This window comes from Balaenoptera borealis, assembly GCF_965194805.1.
Source record: "Balaenoptera borealis genome assembly, chromosome: 10".
Classification (NCBI taxonomy): Eukaryota; Metazoa; Chordata; class Mammalia; order Artiodactyla; family Balaenopteridae; genus Balaenoptera; species Balaenoptera borealis.
Window position 1 is genome coordinate 68,058,377 of NC_138874.1, and position 22,393 is coordinate 68,080,769.

At 39.6% G+C, this 22,393-nt stretch overlaps 1 protein-coding gene; it reads left to right on the plus strand.

The window, feature by feature from the left end:
- The window catches only part of LOC309635476 (uncharacterized protein), a 489,295-nt gene that overhangs the window by 362,159 nt on the left and 104,743 nt on the right, over positions 1 to 22,393 (plus strand).

The window sequence follows — 22,393 nt, forward strand, 5'->3', positions numbered from 1 at the left end:
AATTTTTATTATATATTAAATACAATTTTTATTTTATGGGGAAGTTTTATTTAACATTGTAATGATACAAACTTTTATGAAATATGTGATATGTGTATTAGGGACAGTTACATCAAATAGATCTTAAAATTAAACAAAAGAAAAAAGGGGGGAAATAGAAAGTATAACTAAGAATTTTTTTGAGTCAATAGTGAATATGGGTATCATATGAATATTAACTCAAATACTGTGTAAATTGTGATTAAAAATTAATTTTATAGTGAAAAAACAGAAAATTCTTTTAAACCCTGAATCCTACCAGGATCTTATCTTGAGCAAGCTTATAAAACCTATTTATGTTGTGATTCACTGCATTGTTTTCAAATCTAAACTGACCAAAAACATTCATGGAAAAGAACTAGACACTGGTAAATTGTCTTCTGGCAAGATGATGATATATTCTTAATGGCTGTAGTTTAGATGATCAGACCAGAGCAATACTCAGTGGCAGCCCTATGACAGAGATGAAAGACATCATGGCATCCTGATTAGTCACGTTATGTTTTTACAGCGTCAGGTACAATGTGGACACGGACCACAATGATAATTAATACATTTGTGCTCCTCTTGGTATCTTGATGTGCTTTAATGCCATATTGTTTCCTCCAATGTTCTTCTTTTTTTTTTTTAATTGAGCAAGATCACATTTATGAGTAAGTAGCTGATTCAGGATTATGAATCCAAGTCTGTATCTGTCCAGAGGCTGAGCATTCATCTACAAAGTTGCATTTATTCTATCTCTTATTTATCTGATCACATTTAAAAATTTTTTAATTTTTATTTAGGTACAGGTGACTTACAGTATTATATGTTTCAGATGTACAACATAGTGATTCACAATTTTTAAAGGTTATATTCAATTTATAGTTACTATAAAAGAAGATACTAAAATATAAACATGTCTTTATTCCCTTATATTTTGGGGGGTTAAATCCAATTTAATTATGATTTTGTATAATTGACATTATCTTTTGTATAATTGGCATAAAAGAAACTGCACATCAAGTTACACTCTGTATATTATACTTTTGTATAATTGACATATAATAAATTGCATGTAAAGTATATAATTTGATAAATTTCACAGATGTATACACCCATGAAATTATCAAAACTGTTGTGATAATAAATATCCATTATCCACCCCCCCAAAATTTTTTCATGCACCTTGGTAATCCCTCCCTAATGCCCCTCCCAGCCCTTCCCCTCCATTCCTAGGAAACCACTAATTGAGTTTCTGTCATTATAAATTAATATGCATTTTCTAAAATTATATATAAATAAAGTCACAAAGTATATAATTTTTATGTCAAGCTTTTTTTCACTTACATTAATTATTTAAAAACTTGCTGTTGTGTGTAAAAATAGTTCATTCCAGTTTACTGCTGAGTAGTATACCATTGTATGGATATGAAACAATTTGTTTATCTGTTGATCTGCTGATGCCCATTTGGGTTGTTTCCAGTTTTTGGCTATTTCAGATAAAGCTGTATGAACATTCAGATATAAGTTATATGTTTATATGCTTTTATTACTCTTGGGTAAATACCTTGGCATGGGATGACTGAATCATAAATTAGTGTATGTTAACTTTTTTAGGAAACTGCAGAAATGTTTTCCAAAGTGTGCCATTTTACATTCCCACCAGCTATGTATAGGAGTTTAGTTGCCTCACATCCTTGCCAACACTTGGTATGATCAGTCTTAATTTTACCCATTCTAATAGGTGTGAAGTTGTATCTCATTGTAATTTTAGTTTACAATTCCTAGAGACTAAGGTGTTGAGCATCTCTTCATATACTTACTTGCCATTGTACATCTTTTTTTTTCTTCTTGAAACTTTTTGCCCATTTTCTTTTGGGCTGTTTTTATTTTATTGGGCTGTTATTATTGAATTTTGAGACTTCTTTATATTCTGGATATAAATCATTTATCAGATATACGATTAGCAAATATCTTCTCCTAGTCTGTGCTTATCCTTTTATTCTGTTAACAAATACTTTTGAAGAACAGAAGTTCTTAATTTTGATAACATCCAATTTACCATCATTTAAAAAATTATGAATTATGTTTATAGTGTTTGTATTACTTTCCTATCACTGCTGTAACAAAGCACCACAACCTGGCTTACAAAAGCAGGAATTTATTATCTCATAGTTCTGAAATCAAAGTGTCAGCAGGGTTGCTTCCTTTGGAGATCTGTGAGGGAGAATCTGTTCCATGCCTCTCTCCTAGTGTCTGGTAGTTGCTGGCAATCTCTGGCGTTCCTTGGCTTGTAGCTGCATCACTCCAATCCTCTGCTTTTACATGTCATTCTCCCTGTATCTTTTCTCCAAGTCTTCCCACTGTGCATGGCTATCTCTATTGTCCACGTTTCCTTTTTATAAAGACACCAATCATATTATATTAGGGCTCACCCTAATGGCCTCATTGTAACTCAGTTGCCTCTGTAAAGACCCTGTTTCCAAATAAGTCACATTCTGAGGTATTGGAGATTAGGACTTCAGCATATCGTATTTGGGGGAACAAAAATCTATAGTAGTGTTATATCTAAGATACTTTCGCCTAACCTAAGTTCACAAAGGTTTGTTCCAGTGTTTTCTTTCTAGAAATTGTATAGTTTAAGTTTTAAATTTTAGATCTATGATCCCTTTGATTTTTGTATGTGGTGGGAGGTATGGACTAAAGGGTTTTGGGTTTTTTTTTTGCATATGGCTATCCAATTGTTCCACCACCATTTTTTTGTAAAAGACTATACTTTTTCCATTGAATTGCCTTTGCATCATGTCAAAAATGAGTTGTCCATATTTGTGTGGGTCTATTTCTGGCCTCTTTAATTTGTCTGTCTTTACCCCAGTATCACATCGTCTTGACTACTGTAGCTGTTCCTTTCAAATAAATTGTCTCTCTCAATAGCTCTCATTTTCTCAGCAATTCCAACAGATCTTATGTTAGGCTTTTTAACCTTGAATGTTTATTAAAATTTCTCTCCAATTATCTGTGTCTTTGTTACTGTTCTTCATTCTTTATAATTTCATTTGATCCTATCCTTTATTTTACTCTTCAGCTTTGTTGAATTAGCTGTTGAACTTAGTTATTGAATTTTTAAATTTTCATTACTGACTTTGTTCCACTTCTAGAATCTCAATTTGATAATTTGAAAAATCTATTTTGGTTATATTCTATATTTTCCTGTCCTTTAATCACAGTTTCAATTTTTTTCCTTTAAGCTTACATTTTTAAGTTGATAATTCCAATATTAGACATTTTGCTGATCTGATTTGTTTATATTGTTTCTTCTGTCCTTCACTCATGATTTTTTTTTTTACCATATGCCTTTTGCTTTCATCTTTAACCAAGAAATATCATTCCTTGAAACTTCATATATTTAAATTCTTTGACACTTATTTTAAATTTTCTTTGCTCCAGAGACTATTTGCCATTTCCTCTATCAAGCTGGAGGTTTCCTGTTTGTTTATTTTGTTTCTGTTTTTTAAATCAATATCATTGATAAATGTAAACATAATTTTTGCTCTATTTGCCAAGAACTTTTAGTAGTTTCAACAATTGGATTCATCAGGTCATCTGGTTCCTAGACCACCCAAAATATAAACATCTAGGCTTTTGTTTTTATGTAGCAATATGTCTAATGACTCATGTACCTGGATTGCAATTATGTAGTTAATACCTGACTGAATAACCACATTCAAGCATTTCTCTTCCTTTAATGTTATCTTTGGTTCATCACTGATGCTACTAGACACCCTAGATATCAACTAGATATCAACTTTGAGATTTGTATATGATAAATATATCAATAAATTAATATTTTCCAAATTCTTATTGGCCTTTTAATTTAAGTTTTTATTTTACATGTGATATTTACTTTGAGGTAGTCAGAATTGTCTTTTTTATCCTTTGTCATCTCTTCTATTGAATCTTAGTTTTCAAAAGTCCTCCCTGCAGAGGTTGAATAAATATACAGTTCTATTTTTTAGGGATCTATTGCTTTATTTTAAAAATATTTAACTGCTCAGCCATTAGGAATTCATCTTTTTGTGTTACTATATGAGTCTCTGAGGAAATGTCTCTTTATAACCTCTTGAAGAAAGGATCCATAGTGATCTGTTGCACTGCTCTCCTCTTCACTTCCTGATTATTCATTTTCCTCAAAGCTCAACAGAAAGTAAGATAAATATGTGCTCTGAGATGATAGTCATTCTACTTTATAAGGAAGACATTGACACTTCTTGTACATTTACTTTACTTCCTCTGAAGACATACATTTTTTATTATTACATTGAAATTTCTTTTTTTTAAAAATGCTTAAAAATAAATGAGATGGAAAAAAAAATACACCTAGAGGAATATAAAGAAAAGGATTTTCAATATCTGCTTTAACATCAACCTACCATATAAGAAATAAACTTGATGCACAGGCATCTCATTTAACAAATTATTATTAAAATTTAGTGGAATTGGCATAGGAAAACTGACCTGGAGCCTGAGTTCTCAGGTACTCCCAGGTCCACAAATATTCGTTGGCTTTTCCTACAGGAAATGGTTCTGCTGAGGCTGATTGCCACAGATTCCTCTCAAAAATCCTTGTGACCTGCATGGACTTTGTCACCCATAGCGGGAGGCTGGTCATCTCACAGACCTGCATACAACCTTGATGTAGCACCTGTAAATAGAGGCTTTGTCAGCCATCTCCAAGAATATCATCTGTTTCAATACTTGATGTATAAAGCATTTTTTAATGCAACTTGCCTAAACCAGATTCTTATTAATAATAACGAAAACTATCTATATGTTGATAACGGTTTTGTGGAAGGTTTCCAGATTCCCTAAATCAAGTGGATTAAATTATTTCATGGGAAGTTGCTAGTGTTAATCATTTTGAATGATGCCTAATTTTATTGGATGATGTTCCTTATTCACTAAAATAAGAATTAGGAATTGCTCATTTAGTTCAATTCAGTCCATGCTTCTCCAGCTACATTGGCCAATGTAAAGGCTGTGGGTTATTCATGTTGAGGCCTATGGCTCCAGCCTGACAACTGTGTGGACAGGGCCACTGGTGAGGGGAGAGCTTTTTTGATGTATTGGGTTGGCCAAAAAGTTCGGGTTTTTCCATAACATCTTACGGAAAAGCTGGAACGAACGTTTTAGCCAACCCAATATGCTGAATGGATTCTGCTGCCACCATTAGGGAATTCTCTCCTTCCTGCCTCTTGTGGCCTGGGCCATTGATGGCTGTGCCCTGTGCTGGAACTTTGCTATTATGAGGTTTTAGGTTTGTTAGGAAACTCTCCCTTTACTTACACAGAAATTTTGTTTTTTAACTTTACTCAAACCCCAAAAGGTTTTCACCCTCTAAATACCTCTCTTATTTGTCTGCTGTTGCCCATGCCCAATGCTACTGACTTGGTTCAGGCCTTATAAGAACTTTTTTGTTGGGCCTAGTTGACCAATATCACCCCACAACCTGTTTACCACACTAGGGCTTAGAGGAGCCTCTCTAAGACACAAATGACCTGTGGCCTTCTGCTACTGCCTTCTGGAAAAAGTCAGATGCTTACGCAGTGTGTTAAGGTCCTCTGTGACCTAGACTGTGCCTGCCTCACCAGCTGCTCCACTTTTCTGCTTGTCTTCACGATCCACGTTTCAGCTAGCAAGACCAAACTGCCACTGTTCCTCTGTTGTTCTCGTGCTTTTGCGAGAAGAGCCCCACCAAAGACTGTCCCCAGCCCTCGAAATAGCCCTCATTTATCAAGCCTCAAACACTGCCTCTCTGGGGAAACCTCCTCTCTTACTTAAGGTCCCCTTTGTCTCTGTTTAGTGACCTGTGTGTAACTTAGTTATGCATTCCCCACACTGAAGTTGTCTTTCATTTTCTCATGTCCATCCCCCGGCATGGTGTAGGGTAGTGTTTGGCAAAGGCAGATTTGGGGCCAGACAGTCTGAATTCTCATCCTTATGTGCTACTTCCTAGTCATGCCATCTTGAGAAAATTGCATCCTCTCAGCCTTTGCCTTGTGTTCCTCATCTGTACAACAGGAGTACTAATGGTGTGCAATGCATGTAATGCTAATAGTTAGAAAATAGATAAAGTACTGGGAGAGTCTTGAAACAGAGTAAATACCCAGTGATTGCTATCTTTTCTTAATATCAAGAACTTTGTGCAACCCGGGAACCTTCCATGTGTGGATTTCTCACCCTTTTACCAGGTTATCCCTAGCCAGGGGCCGGTTCAGTTTTACATATAGAGTCTATGGCTTCAGTTATACATGAGGAGTCAGAAAAATGATCATAAACCCCAGAAGGAGAAAGGAGTCGGATCATCATGCTGAGGTCTAGGGTAAGGTTTGGGGCAAGTCAGTGGAGCCAAGGACAGATATCTGAGTCAGGTTAGGAAGCCAAGGGTTTGAGGCTGGACAACGAAGGGGAAGCATGTTAAGATTAGGGAACGGGGCAGGATGTCTTCCTGATTGTTACATCGATCACCTGCTGGTGTTTGAAGTTCATCTACATGTCTGGCTAGAGTCTGAGGATGGATACTGTTAGGAGGGAGAATGTTTTCCTTGTTCCTGGTATCTTTGAGGGAGATTTTCCCAAGAATGCTCCTGGCCTCCTGCCCCACCCTTTACTCCTACCTATGAAGATAGAATAAATTAACTTGGGTAGAGCACAACAACCATTGCATCTCTCAGTGGCAATCTATCAAAGATTCTGAGCATGGCGTATGGGTTATCATTCTTCTTTCTTCTTCCCCAGGAATAGTGGGATGACCTGTGTAAGTGTGTCTACTTGACAGACCATGTTTACCTCAGATGTGCTGCCTACAAGTGTAGCCCAAGTTTTCTCAGCCTCAGCACTATTGACATTTTGGCCAGATGATTTTGTGTTAGGGCTGGTGTGGGGTCTAGTAGGAGCTCTCCTGTGCATTGTAGGATCTTTAGCTGCATCCGTGGACTCCACCTGCTAGACACCCATAGCATCCCCACGGATGTCTCCAGATACTGCAAAATTGCATTACCACCCCACCCCGAGAACCACTGTCCTAAACAATTGTGAAGGGTTGGCAGACCACTTGGACCTGACACCAAATTGTGGCCTCTCATTTAGCTTTATCAACAACAAAGCTGATGTTTTGGGCTCTGTTTTTACTCCTCATTTTAACAGTTTATGACTTATTCAGAACTCAGATGAAAGTCTCTTCAGAGAGCTCAGGGAATTGCATAGGGTGGGTGTGTAGGTCCCAGTTGGAGTGGACCTCTGTCACATGAGTGCTTCACCCCTAGGATCGCTATTCCTCTCATAATGTTCAGACAGTTATGAAAGAGAGGGCTCTGAGCCCTGTCACTGAGTGACATTTGTGGCTAAAGTTCAAGGGGAGGCTCCATTGGGTCTCCTGAATATCTAACCCTGAGATGAGTCCTGTAACCTCAAAAGCTGGGTCAAAGGCAGGTAGTGACCCCCTTAGCAGGTCAGCAGCCTCATCTCAGTAGCCAGCTGGTAGGTAGACCAGTTGGCTTTGGTCCCAGCTATATTTTCTGGAAAGGCAAAGATAAAATACTTTTGAGGCTGGGAAAGTTCTCTGCAGGGCTTCTGTGCATAGTCAAAACCCAAAGCTGGGCCTGCAAAGTTGGAGTGGGCATTTCAGAGGCTGTTTGCCAAACTTGGGCCACGTTCCTGGCTAAGCCTCACCCACAGACACTGTGCCCCAAACAGACCCAATCCACAGAGCAGAAAGGCTTCATTTTCAGCTCTGCAGAGGCAGCAGCCTTTAGGCTAATTAATAAATCATCAACACATTTGTGGTGTGAAAAATGAAATATTTATGTTTGCCAGAGTAATATTTCTGTCTTGCAGCCCCATGCTCTGTTGATGCCTGATGGCGGATGAAGTAAATACCAGCTGGTGAAGAATGAGTGGAATATAATTACTCTCTACAAAGTTAAATGAATATTAAAGCACAGAAGTTACAGGCACTGGCACTCATCCCTCCCTGACTCCACTGCCCAGTAACTGGCATCCTGACCTGATGTTGGCTTCACTACAGATTCCAGCAGGGATCTCAGTAGAGGGCTTGGTTGTCAGTGATGGTAAAGCAGCTGAGACACAGGCAGGAAGCTGTTGAGCAAGGCAGGAAGTCAACCACCTTCCAGAAGCATGGGGAGGAGATTTCCCTGATGCCTGAGGGACACTGTGGTATTATGGGGAAAAAAAATGTAGCTTTGGAGCTAGAGAGACCACATTCTGTGCCACACCTCTGAAATTTACAAGTTGTGTGACCTTGGTCAAGGTCTTTCATTTCTCTATACCTTAGTTTACTTACCTAGAAAATAAGGGTAATACTGCATTATGTAATAAAAGAACTGTGTTTCAGAAATTGATAGACAAGTTTTGCATGGTGACGGGGAGGTAGAGATGAAATGTGAGGAGAACTGTAAGGAGATTGGGTAAATAATCTACAGACCTTAAAGTGATGGCCGTGGAAATGCAAAGGAAGGAAGTCTTGTGAAAGGCAATATTGGCAGGTAATTTTATGACTGGCGGGTGAGTCAAAGGGGACTCAGTTGTGAACCCAAGAGCAGGGAAAAGGAAGACACCCATGACAGAGATTGGGATGTCCAAAAGGAGAGCACACTTAATGAGAGGAGAGGGTGGAGATGGGGGCTGTGTTTGGGGGTGGAATTGAAGTGGGTAGTCTAAGAGGCGTAATAATCAGGGGGATTTCTCCAGCCTTAGAAAAGTTTGTGTGTGTGTGTGTGTGTGTGTATACACACACCAGGGTTTCTGGTGCCCTCCATAATTACCCATACCACATAAACACCATTTCCACTCAGCAAAATTTCCACCTTGCAAAGACTACATGGTTCCCTCTGTTCCTTTCTGAGCATCTCTCTGTCCTTCGTTTCCCATGTTGAGTCTCTATAGCCTCATAACCAATCCAGATCCTGAAGGTCAGTCCTGTTTTTGTGCTGGGGGGACTTGCCCTCACAATAGTCATTCTTTTACCTTCACTGGGATCTCACTTTGAAGGTCCAGCCTCACCTCTGTGTAGAATCACTGTGTCATCAGCCCTGCCCAGTGTCCAGGGCAGAAGGTACATGGTGTCCAATGAATGTGGATGTGGTATAAAAGACATGCATATCTTTTAGGGGATCCCACAGGATGCCAAAGTCCCTGCCCTTGAAGAGCAGAAGCTCTTGCTATGATCCAATATGACATCCATGAAACAGAGAACCAAGTGCACTTGCGTGTTTTTTTCTTTTTTAAGATTTTTTTTGATGTGGACCATTTTTAAAGTCTTTATTGAATTTGTTACAGTATTGTTTCTGTTTTATTTTTTGGCCGCGAGGCATATAGGATCTTAGCTCCCCGACCAGGGATCGAACTGGCACCCCCCTCACTGGAAGGCAAAGTCTTAACCACTGGACTGCCAGGGAAGTCCCCCTGTATGTTTTAATATTTAATAGACTGTAGGTATTCTAGGGAGAAGAAGAAAATCCACTTTTCTTGGCACTTACTGTGTGTAATCACTGTTTTAAGAATATTACAAAAAATGATTTTATTTAATCCTTATAGCCACCTTGTAAGATAGGCATTTTACAGTTGGGAAAGCAGCCTCTAAGTAACTAATTTGCCTTCCATCAATAAACATGGAAGTGATGACAGCAGGTTTCAAACCCAAGTCTACTGTCTTCAAGGTCTATGTCCATTTTATCTTTCCTTCTGCACTCATCCCTTTCTTCCTTCACGTCTTTCCATTCCCCTCCTTTCTTCATTTTCAAAGAGGTTTACAAGTGTGGCAATATCGTTAGAAGCCTACATTGATTGTGTCCACGTTGGTAATATGCCAGCTTAAAAAATATAGATTCCTTGTAGATGAATGTGGCCATGTGACATAGTTCTGGCCAGTGACATGTATGTGGAGGGGATAAGTTCAGCTTACCTGGTGCCCACTGTCCTCCCCCTTCCTGGAAGGAAGACTTGGTGCTCCAGGTAAAGCTGCCATCCCATGAGCACTAGGTGATGGACATATAAGCCTACCTGCGATCCACTATAGGACCTTGGTCTTGGGAGACACAGTCCAACCCTAGACTGCCTGCCTTTGGACATGTTCAAATCACTATTTTCAAGGCTCTGTTACTTGTAGTGGTATGCAATTTCTAACTTACTTTAGTTAGATGCGCTAAAACATTTTCTTAAATTTTTTTAAGAAAATGAACAAATCAAACAAAAGCAATCCCATAGATACAGAGAACAGAGTGGTGGTTACCAGAGGGGTAGGGGTGGGGGGAAGGTTAAAATGGCTAGAGTGGATCAACTATATGGTGACAGACGGAAACTAAATTTTTGGTGGTGAGCACACTGCAGTGCATACTACAGTGTAATAAAACAGTGCTTCACGTGTCTTGTTGTACACGTGAAACTTATACAATGTTATAAACCAATGTTACCTCAATAAAAAATAAAAGAAAAAAACTCCCATTCTCCACTCAGAGTAAACCACTGGCAACGGGGGACTGGTGTTTATTTTCCTATACTCATTCTATGCTTGCTCCATGCATGTGTTCACATATATCTTTTTAGGACATTAATGTTGTGCTCTATGTATTTTTCTGTAACGTGCTCTTTCCACTGGTGTGAAACTATGATTTGGAACCCTACCATTTCAAACGTTCAGCTATCTACTAGGCACTTTCCTCTGTATATCTGTGAAACAGTGGTTTTCAAATGGAGGTAATTTTGCTCTAGGCCCACAGGCTGTCTTTTGGCAGTGTCTGGAAACATGTCGTCATATGCCAATGTCTGGAAGCATGTTTGGTTGTCACAATTGCGGGGAAATGGGTGCCAGGAAGGACAGAGGCCATGTTTAGATGCTGCTAAACATCCTACAATGCACTGGACATCCTCCCTCAACAAAGAATTATCCAGCTCAAAAAATCAAGGTTCAGATTGGAATGTCAGTGCTGAGGTTGAGAGACCTGGCTGTGGAGTATTCCATAATGTAACATAGTTGTATCATAATTTGTGTAAACAGCCCCTGCTAAGCAACACTAAGATTGTTTCTAACAATGCTGAAAAGATCACCACAGCCCATAGCTTTTGATATTATGTATTCATGCTGTTTAAGAATAAATTTTTATTCATGGAGTTGCTTGGAAAAAGAATATGCACAGTTAATATTTAGGTGCTGCTGCCAGATCACCTGCCAAAAAAGGCTTCCTTGATTTACACCCCCGTTGAAAGTGCAATAGACATTGCCCATTTCCCTGAATCTTCACCAACATTAGATATCATCAATCTTTTTAATCTTTGTGAAACAACAGAATTATTGTTGCTTAATTTTCATTCTCTGATGTGAATAAGGTTGAGCATCATTTTGTCTGTTAATTGACCACTTTATTTCCTTTTATGTGAAATGCTTCATTTATTTTCCTTACCCATTTTCTTTCTGATTACTGTCTTTTTTTCTTATTGATTTGTAGGAGCTCCTCCTATATATTGAACACTGGTTTTTGTTTGCTTGCTTGTTTTGTATTGTATATGTTACAGTCATGTTCTGTCTGTCTGCCTTTTCCTGCTCCCTAACCATTTAGGAAAGAGAATAAATGAAGGTTGTCGAAGTTAGGAAACATTTCATTCATCATTAATTAAACCTGATGTGTTTGGGTGCTTCTTATGGGTCATGTAGGTACTATGGGCAATGAAGTGCGAGGACAGCCCATCTCTGCCCTCCGATATCTCAGTCTAGATGTGGATGAGAAAACACGCACATTTCGTCTTTACTTTAATCCTTGTTAGGAATCAAATTCCTAATAATAGCATCTCTCCTTTATGCATAGTTAGATGAAGCTATGGAGGACTAAGACCAAAAATTAGCAGAAGTGATATCAAAACAGCTCTTCTTTTACCTGTAATAATGACACTGGAGAGGAAGGCAGATGTTTGTAGATCGTGGCCCTAACACTGATCCCCAGGATTAGATAGACAGACCTGCCCCTCCATTGGCCACATGGCAGAGAGCAGTCGAGGGCACGCACCCTCTGCTGGCAAGGCTTGCTCCTAAGAGGAAGAGGGAGGCTCTGAGTCATGTGCACTAAGTTTATTCTTTCCATGTTTACCAAGAAAATAAATCCCTCCACACACCATGGGGGAAGAGTAAGTGCCTGGACAGAGAGAGTCCAGCAGTGTTATGTTAATGATAACCTTTCACCTGGAAGGAAAAGAAGGGCTGGGGAATAAACTCTGCCTTCCTCGCAGTTATAGAAAACTCCCCTAAGGTCTTTAAAAGACCCTTTATTTCCTCCACCATTTTGTTTTCAAATGATTCATCTGACAGTGTGTCAACTTTTCCATACCACCTCTGCTATTCGGTGCATCGCGTATTCTTTCTTCCTCCTCTTTGCACTCATCTTTGATGTTGAGTGGTAGCAGCTTTCTTCATGTTCAGAGTTCTCACGTCTCCATCTACGGTTTTCACTATTACACTCTGGCTCCCTCCTTCAGCTTTCCAGGTGGGATATTTTCATACCCACAAGTATTTAGAATAGTTTACCAAGAAGACCACTGTGACTTGGTTTTGTTCATAATTTACTCTTCTTCCTTTAATTCAATGTCCATTCTCCCCTCTGCATTTTTTTAAAATAAATTTATTTATTTATTTATTTATGGCTACATGCGGGGGCTACTCTTCATTGCGGTGCGTGGGCTTCTCACTGCGGTGGCTTCTCTTGTTGCGGAGCACAGGCTCTAGGTGCGCAGGCTCAGTAGTTGTGGCATGCAGGCTCAGTAGTTGTGGCTCCTGGGCTCTTGAGCGCAGGCTCAGTAGTTGTGGCACACGGTCTTAGTTGCTCTGTGGCATGTGGGATCTTCCTGGACCAGGGCTCGAACCTGTGTCCCCTGCATTGGCAGGCGGATTCTTCACCACTGCGCCACCAGGGAAGTCCCTCCCCTCTGCATTTTGAGACCTTTTATTTATTCACCATTTATTCTAAGTATTTTTTTGTAGTTAATCTTCCTTTACCCTCTCCCTGCTCCCTCTTGCTATATAAAATGCCTGTACATACCAGAATACCATCCTCAGCTCTTTTCTCATTCTCTACCCCCTGTAAATGCATGATTTTAGCTGTCAACTATATAATAACAATTTCAAAATTTGTATCTTCTAACCGAAGCTGCACAGACACACACGCCTGTGTTTCCAGTGCCTCCTGCATATTTATACCTGGCTGTCACACTGCTATTTCAAACTCAACATGACCAAATCCTATTTTTCTTTCTATATTTGTCTCAGTTAATATCATTAGCATCTGTTCAATTAAAAATTTAGGCATCATTTGCAATGTAACTCTACCTATTTTATAAATCATTATTTGATTAAAACTTTTCAAGGGCTCTGTATAACCCAAAAGATAAAAAACAAAATCCTGGGAATTCTAAACATGGCTTTTTACTTTATGGAACTGTGATGGCTAATTTTATATGTCAACTTGGTTGGCCACAGTGCCCAGATACTTGGTGAAACATTATTCTGGATATTTCTGTGAAGGGCTATTTTGGATGAGATTAACATTTAAACTGATGGATTTTGAGTAAAGCAGAGTATTCTTCATAATGTGGGTGGGGGTCATCCAATAAATTGAAGGTCTAAATAGAACAAAGACTGACCACCCACCCCCCGCCCCCGCCGGAGCAAGAAGGGATTCTGCCAGCAGCCAGCCTTCAGGCTTGAATTGTAGTACCGGTTCTTCCTTGGGTCTCTAGCCTGCCAGCCTACCCTGCAGATTTTGGATTTACCAAACCTCCACAATTGCATTTGCCAGCTTCTTAAAATAAATCTCTCTTTCTCTTTCAACCATTCTGTTGGTTCTGTTTCTCTGGAGAAAGCGGACTAATATAGATAGGACCTGATCTTCTGTCTTTAAATGAGATAATTCACCTTTTGGAATATTTTTTAAAAAGAAAAAGAAAAATCACGTAAACCATCAAACATAATAACCAAACAAAAAACCAACAAGTAGAAAAACAATTCAAAACAACCAGCAGCACAAGCCTGTGTTCTAACCGTGTCAAAGCCCCATCGTTCCAGATACACAACTAATTCTTTAGTGCCTGTGTGCTGGATTACTTGCTAGGGTCTCATCTTGGAATACTCTTCCATTTTTCTTTGCCTGACTTTTCTCAGCTGCTCCAGGTGGATTTAGATGTGACCTCCTCTGTGCCCCCATAACACTTTGCCCCTGTCTTTATTTGGACCATTCCCACACTGAGTGACAATTTTTTACATCTACCTTCCCCACTGGAGCTCACAACCTCAACACCCACTGGGTCCTCACTTAATCTCTGTGGAATGGAAGATCTTTAACCTACAACTCATTTCTCCCCATTAAGTTCTTCTTATCTGCCATAGGTATAATCAGTTCCTCAAGAGGAGATCAAATCCTGCATCCTCCCCACCAAGTCCCTGACATTCAAGCGTTGTCTACCTCCTCAATTCCTTTGGCAATCCGAGTGCTGTCTAACTTGCAGCGGGAAGTCCAGGGGACAAAGATAGCTGTCCCCTGGGATCCAAGATCCTGCAGCCCTTGGACATCCAAGTCTCATGACTCACAAGGGCAACAACTAGCGACTTCAGAGGAGGCTGCTGCTTTTTTCTTTGCTGAGTAGCAAGTGCAGAGATCATCACACTAAGACCAACCCCGACTTTCTGTACACCTTGGAGAAGTGGTCAAGTCCCTTAATTGTAGACTGGGGGCTCCTTGAGGGCAAGGGCTATTCTCTTCTCCTCATGACTCCCTATTGTGTGTAAAGATAATAGATGAACAGGTGTGTGTTTCTCAGTAGCTATTGGTAAATATTGCCTTGAGTTGATTGGTATGGTAGGAAGTATCTCAGGCTGGGAGACTGGCTTATTGAAGTCAGGTAAACATACGTGATGAGTTTTGAGGGCAGCTAGGAAGGACTTTGTGTCTTCCTAAAAACTGCATCTATAACATTACAAGGTATTATTAGCTCACCAGACATCATAGGATTTAGTGTGAGTTATATTAAATTTGACTTTAACCTTACTGTGTGATATTGGGTAATTATTTTACCTTACTACTCTCATTGTCCTCATCTGTAGTTAGGTCTAATAAATCCCTCTTTTGGTGAAGAGTAGTTGAATAAAAATATGTCAAAGTGCCCATCACCAGAAGTCCCTCAATAAAATGGTTGTTGAATCTGAGTCTTCAACACCCTCTTTATTATAGGCAATCACAGTCCTTATTTTTCCCCCACTCTCTGTGCTATAAACCTTGCCAAAAACACTCAGACTATATTAACCTTGCAGTAGTAAAGAAAAACAGCAAGCTAATTTGGGAAACTTCCAATAACAAAAATGTCTATTAAAATTTGAAAATGCTATAAAAACTATATGGCCACGGTAGCCTCTTTCTGTTTTGCTTGGGAACCAGAGGTGATCATCAGATTTCTAGCTCTTGGTTTTTGCTGTTTGCTTCCAGAAAAGACAGTTTAAGTGCTGGTTATTAGAGCCTGTCAATAAATTTCAGAAGTGAAGCAAATCTTGCTCAACTGACTGACAGCTGCAAATTAATTTTTCTTTCTTTAAACAACTAACCAGCCCAGTGTTCACACAGCTGACAAGCCTCACTGTGTGTGCTTTCTTAGCCCAGAGCAGGGTGGTCTGAATGTCATCATGTAGTATAAATTCTTTTGCTTTCACTCAACTTCTTATTGGGGAAGACGGTGCAGTGTGTTAACAGACACCTTGGTGACAGAGGGTGGCAGTTTAGAATTCTGCCTGTTAAGAAATGCATAGCCCTGCTAGGAGACGTTTATAGCAGGAATGGTTCCACATTTGCAGGGGTTCCACTCAATTCTGTTTGTGATTTCTTATTGCATTCATTCAGCAACATTTGACCAAACACTGTGTTAAGTGCTGGGGAGGAAAAGAAACATGCTATTCAATCCCTTTTTATAAAGATGCCTAAGGCTAAGAACAAAAGAGGCACCAATAAGGGCCATCTGTTGTAATTAAGCTGTAATAGACAATGGGAACATAAAAGAGAGAGTGATTATTCTATGAGCAGAGTTGGGTGGTGGTGGCCAGTTGGACATAGGAAATGCTCCTTCCAAAATGTCACTTATCTATTGGTATTTGTTTTCTTTTTAAGTGAGGTATAACATACATACAGTAATGTTCACACATCTTCATTGTATAGCTCAGTGAATTTTTGCATATGTGCACACTCATGTAATTATCACTCAGATTAAGATATTGGGTGGGGCATTTCAACCTCCCAAGAAAGCTTCTTTGTGTCCCTTCCCAGCCAATCCTCCCCACCTCCAAGAGGTAACTACTAGTTTATCACCATGAATTCATTTTGCCTGTTTTTGAATTTCATATAAATGGGTTCATATGATATGGGTGGAGTTTTTTTTGGTACCTGTTTTCTTTAGCTCAACTTTGGTCTGTGAGATCCATCCTGGACAGTGTGTACCTGTAGCTCTTTTTATCCCTATGAAGTCTTCCATTATAGACAATGGTATTTGAAGGATGGATACAAGTTGCTGCCACATGGAGAGTTGGGAGAAGATATACATTTAAGCATGGTATATTTGGAGGGTAGCTGTAGCTACAGTATAGGGATTTGGGGGTTCATATAGGAGATTGCACTGAAAAAAAAAGATTGTAGCTAACTGGGAAGGATGTAAAATGTACCTCAAGATGCTTGAACTCTGTGTTGGTTGATCATCCCCCAACATCTTCAGAGGTCAACAGGAGGTGTGGTATGATCAGATCTAAGTGTTGCACCCATTATTCTGATGTAAACATGACTGGTGCATGGTGGCAAGGAGAATTCAGCATCACGAAACTAGAGGATAGGCCATCATGGTGACCCAGCTGGCTTGATTCAAGGTCAAGGGAAGGAGAGAAGTGGAATAATCAGCGTGAGATTAACATGTTCAGAAGTGGACAAGAGGGGAGGGAGGAGTGAAACACTGAGTTGTAGCATGTAAGGCAGAAGCAGCGGAGGAAACGAGAAGTTAGCGCCCACTTTTGACGTTTATTTGAAACTGGGATGTGGGAGTGTGTGAGAGCATCCAGGCTTTGCTGAGACCCCTCCTGTCCTCCCCCCACCCCCACCCCCATTAGACCTACCCTGACCCACTAGCTCAGCAGCACAGACCTTAAGGGGAGATGGATGCAAATGCCTCGAGGAATTATGCACATTTAATTTACATCTGCGTCTGAATTCCCATGCCCGCTCTTCTGTCATTTTACCATTTCAAAGAATAACATACCAGGGCTTTTTATTCCAGCCCTGTGGTGGTGCCCTTTTTTGAGAGAATAAATCCCAAGTAGTGTTGCCAAAATCCAGTGACATTTGCCATGTTTGAAAAGGCCTTATTTTGAAGAATGATTATTGATTCTTTTTCACATTTCAGATCATTCCTTTGATGCTGCCTTTGGCCCTGGTGAGCGACCCTCAGCTGCATTCCTGGCTCCCTGACACAGCAGTTCGCCTGAAAAGAATGGCGTGTTCTTCCAAGCAGTGCTCACCCTGAGCCTAACCACCGGAAAAGTCACTGTTTCTCTGATTATTTCATCACATAGAGGAGCTTCTCCAAGCCTTGGCAGGGTTGTTGAAAATATGCAGAGATGCTTATAAATGAGCACAGGTAATGATGGTGTGTCTGGAGGGAGGGATGAGAGGTACCAGGGCACCTCATTAGAATGAGTAATAGCAACTTTGGGACTCTGTCACTGCTGTGGGCCTGCAGTTTCCATGTTTGGAAAGAGAGGGTAGCAAGGGAGTAACAGACCAGGAGAATATGGTAAATAAGCCACTGAAATTGCTCACAACATATTGACTCCCAAGGAATAAATATTGAAAAGAACCATTGGGTATGGATGGTGTCCCTGGAACAGAAGACCCTGATTTCTGGATTTCAGAATCAGGAAGTCACTCACCCATACATCTTAGTAATCTCAACATCACTCAGGAGTGTTAGAAGTGAAACCTCTCATTCAAATGCAGTGATGGTTTTGTGGGCCTAATAGGAGCAGTAAAAAAAATAAAGAATGAGGCTTCAAGTTATGGTATAGACTCTGCATATTTGAAATATGTTGTTTATTCTCTATTACATATGTCCCTTGATATTATGTTGCCTTTAGGGTGTTGTCAAGGTGAAGGGTCAGGACACTGCATGTCAGTGAATTTCTAGGATTAGGAAAGAACTTTTTATCAAGTACTGATTTAATTCCTCCATGGAAAGGTAGGGCTAACACCCCAATTATATCAGAATATATATAAATATAGATTGTATAAATAAATAAATAAATAATATATATAAGTAAAATTACGTGTAGTTGAGCACTTACCTCTCGGAAGGTAAAGCCTTAAATTGTCAATAAAATGTTTAGTATAATGCATAGAACAAGGTAATTATTATTCTGTCTTTTCCTTTATACCAACTCTCTACCGTGGCTATGAATGCTTCTGTTTTAGACCTGAAAATCCAAACCTGTACTCTAATGACTATTCTACCAGCACTAGGATTTTTAAGTAGAGAGTCTATGAAATCTCTTTGGCATTGAATGGTTGAAATGTGTCCATAAAGGATGGACAACCCTACGGCACTCCATCTTCTGCCTTCCCTGAATATATCCTTATGCCAACACCATCATGGACCCTGATGTAGCTTCAGAAATGGAGCAACTCCTTACAGAAATTCATCCACCCAACTAAGAACCTACAATGGAGTGTGCTATCTCTATATGGCCGAGGTACCTGGGCAAGACGATGGTAAAAGGACAAGACCTGTAATTTAGATAGCTTCTCTCAGATAATATATGTGTTTTCTCCTTTAAAAAGCTGTATCTTCCCATTTCTAGTATTTAACATTAGAACAAAATGCTTCCATTTATATTTTTGTATCAGCCTTTACACTACCTTTTCATGGATGCTTATACATTACGATTTACAGTTAATACGGTAGTTCTCAAGTGTTAGTGTGCATTGTAAGCACGTGGGAAATTGTTTTAAAGTGCCAGTTGTCCAAGCTTAGTTCCAAACTTACTCAAGCAGACTCTTTAGATGTGTTAAAAACAACAACAACAACAATAATAATTCTGACTTTGATGACCACTATTGGCTTAATCAACCTGAACTTTTCTTTAAAATTTACCATAACTTCAACTTTCGAGTCAGATACATCCTATGACTGGACTAGAATCTGGTTATCTAAGTTTGTGCCACTCCTGAGAATTGTTAAGTCCTTTGTCTGCCTGCAACATGATCAGTGAGTTCATTTGCTTTATAATTTTTGGATTATTAGAAGTATGGCTTTCTGGTCTGCCTCTCAGTGAAAGGGTTGACTATTGCACATGTCATGCCTTGTGTGCACTGGGGAAGAAATAATGAGCATGCATATGGTGACTCTGTGGTCCCCGATGTCCATGACAGGGGCATGAAGTCAAGGAGCAAAATGCCAAAAATGAGGAAGTGTCTCAAACTAGTAATTGATCATATTTAAGAAATAGTTATCAGAATTCCAAAGCATGCCAAAGTCAAAAGCTCCAGAGATATCACTTCAGCAAGTAGAACAGACATGTGCCTATGATAAATCCTGTCCTATATTAGACACACCCATGCAGATGTTTCCACTTCTTGGATGACTTAAAGATCTCAAGAACCTTCTGAAAAATGTGTGACTTTCTTTCCTTTGAAAAGAATATATGAGTTGGGGTAATGTTAACTGCTGTAATAAATACTAACAAAATTTCAGTGCCTTGAGACAACAGAAATAATATGTCTGGCCCCTGAAACAGTACAACATGGATAGTCCTGGTCAACAGGCGACTTTCCTTCAGGCAATGATTACGAGAATCAGGCTCCTTACAACTTGTGGTTTCACCATCCCTTTGACCTCAGGCTCCTCAGGAAACAGCTGACAGATGGGGCCAGCATACCCACTTCCTAAATGTTTCTGCCCCAAAGTAACAAGCAGCACATGTGCTCATTTATCTTTGGCAAGGCTTGCTCACATGGCCTCATCTAGATTCAAGAGGTCAGGCAACTGGGGCCGGTGGCCCTTGGGCCCTCCCGCAGCCCTGGAAAGAGCGGGCTGCCCCGAGGGGGGTGGCTTGGCCGCTGGCAGTTTTGCAGATTAGTGAGGGAATAAGAAGAGCGAACAGCCATCTCTTCCCCGCCCCAAAGTATACTCGCTTTCCTGCTGGGACTTTTGAGAATCTCGAGGCAGTCTTGCAAGCCAAGTATTTTGGAGTTCATTGGCATCACAACTTGAGTTCCAGCGTGATATAGCTGTAGCTGTGTCCTAGCAGTGTGACCTTGGGTATTTAAACTGGCCAAAGACAACTTCAGACCTGTCTAATGTAACAGAAAAGGTCAGAAAACATTAAGCAGTAGAAGAGTTGCATATATTAAGCAAGATGAACGTCTCGGGAAGCAGTTGTGGAAACCCTGGTTCTGCAGATGTATCTAATGACTTTAAGGATCTTTGGATAAAACTAAAGGAGTATCATGATAAAGAAGTACAAGGTTTACAAGTAAAAGTAACCAAACTGAAAAAGGAACGAATTTTGGGATGCGGGTTTGATCCCTGGTTGGGGAACTAAGTTCCCACATGCTGCGGGGCAGCTAAGCTCGCGTACTGGAACTACTGAGCCCACGCACCACAACTAGAGGGCCTGCGTGCCGCAACTACAGAGCTCAAGTGCTCTGGAGCCCACACGCCTCAACTACTGAGCCCTTGCATCACAACTAGAGAGCGTGCACGCCACAACTACTGAGCCTGCATGCCACAACGAAGAGCTCACACACCACAACTAAGACCTGATGCAGCAAATAATAAAAATTAATAAAAATTTTTAAAAAAAGAGGTCAGGCAACTATAATCCCTGATTAAGCATCCACTTTCCAGCATCAACTCTGTTGCAAAGCTGAGATTTTTATTCTTTCTTGGGTAGTTCCAAATGTTAAGACTCGCCTCAATATGAAATTCCCTTTCATATGCATGTAATGTATTTGTTCTTAGTAATGACGGAAAGATAGCCAAGAAGGTCTTTCCCCTAAACCGTCTCTGTCTGAACGAACCCAGCCTTGTCTTAGTAGCCATTTAGCCACTGTCTTCTCTCAGATGTACTACTTGAAATTTTATTATAAAATGAATTCACTTAAAAACAGCTGCCCCAATTAAGATTTAATTTTTCTTTGTTTTTAATTTTTTAATTGAAGTATAGTTGATTTACAATATTATATTAGTTTCAAGTGTGCAGCGTAGTGATTCAGTATTCTTACAGATCATACTCCATTAAAAGTTATTAAAAAATAATAGCTATAATTCTCTATGCTGTACAGTATGTCCTTGTTGCTTATCTATTTTATACATAGTAGTTTGTATCTCTTAATTCCATCCCCCTATGTTGCCCCTCTTCCCTTCCCTCTCACCAGTGGTAACCACTAGTTTGTTTTCTATATCTGTGAGTTTCTTTCTGTTTTGCTGTATATATTTGTTTGTTTTAATTTTTAGATGCCACATATAAGTGATATCATAAAGTATTTGTCTTTCTCTGTCTGATTTATTTCACCAAGCATATTGTTCTCTAGGTCCATCTATATTGCTGCAGATGGCAGAATTTCATTCTTTTTTATGGCTGAGTAATATTTCATATATGCCACATCTTCTTTATCTATTCATCTGTTGATGGATACTTGGGTTGCTTCCATATCTTTGCTATTGTAAATAGTGCTGCTGTGAACATTGGTGTGCACGTATCTTTCCGAATTAGAGTTTTCATCTTTTCCAGATATATGCCCAGGAGTGGGATTGCTTGATCATATAGTAACTCTATTTTTAGTTTTTTAAGGAACCTCCATACTGTTTTCCATAGTGGCTGCACCAGTTTACATTCCCATCAACAGTGTAGGAAAGTTCCTTTCAGTCCACACCCTCTCCAACATTTGTTATTTGTACATTTTTTGATGATAGCCATCCTGACAGGTGTGAAGTGATATCTCATTGTTGTTTTGATTCACATTTCTCTAATAGCAATGTTGAGCATCTTTTCATGTGTCTGTTAGCTATCCATATGTATTCTTTGGAAAAATGCCTACTTAGGTCTTCTGTCTATTTTTTGATGGAGTTGTGTGGGTTTTTTTTGTTTTTGTTTTTGTTTTGATGTTGAGTTGTATGAGCTCTTTATATATTTTGGATGTTAACCCCTTGTCAGTCATATCATTTGCAAACATGTTCTCCCAGTCTATAGGTTGTCTCTTTGTTTTGTCAGTAGTCTCCTTTGCAGTGCAAAAGC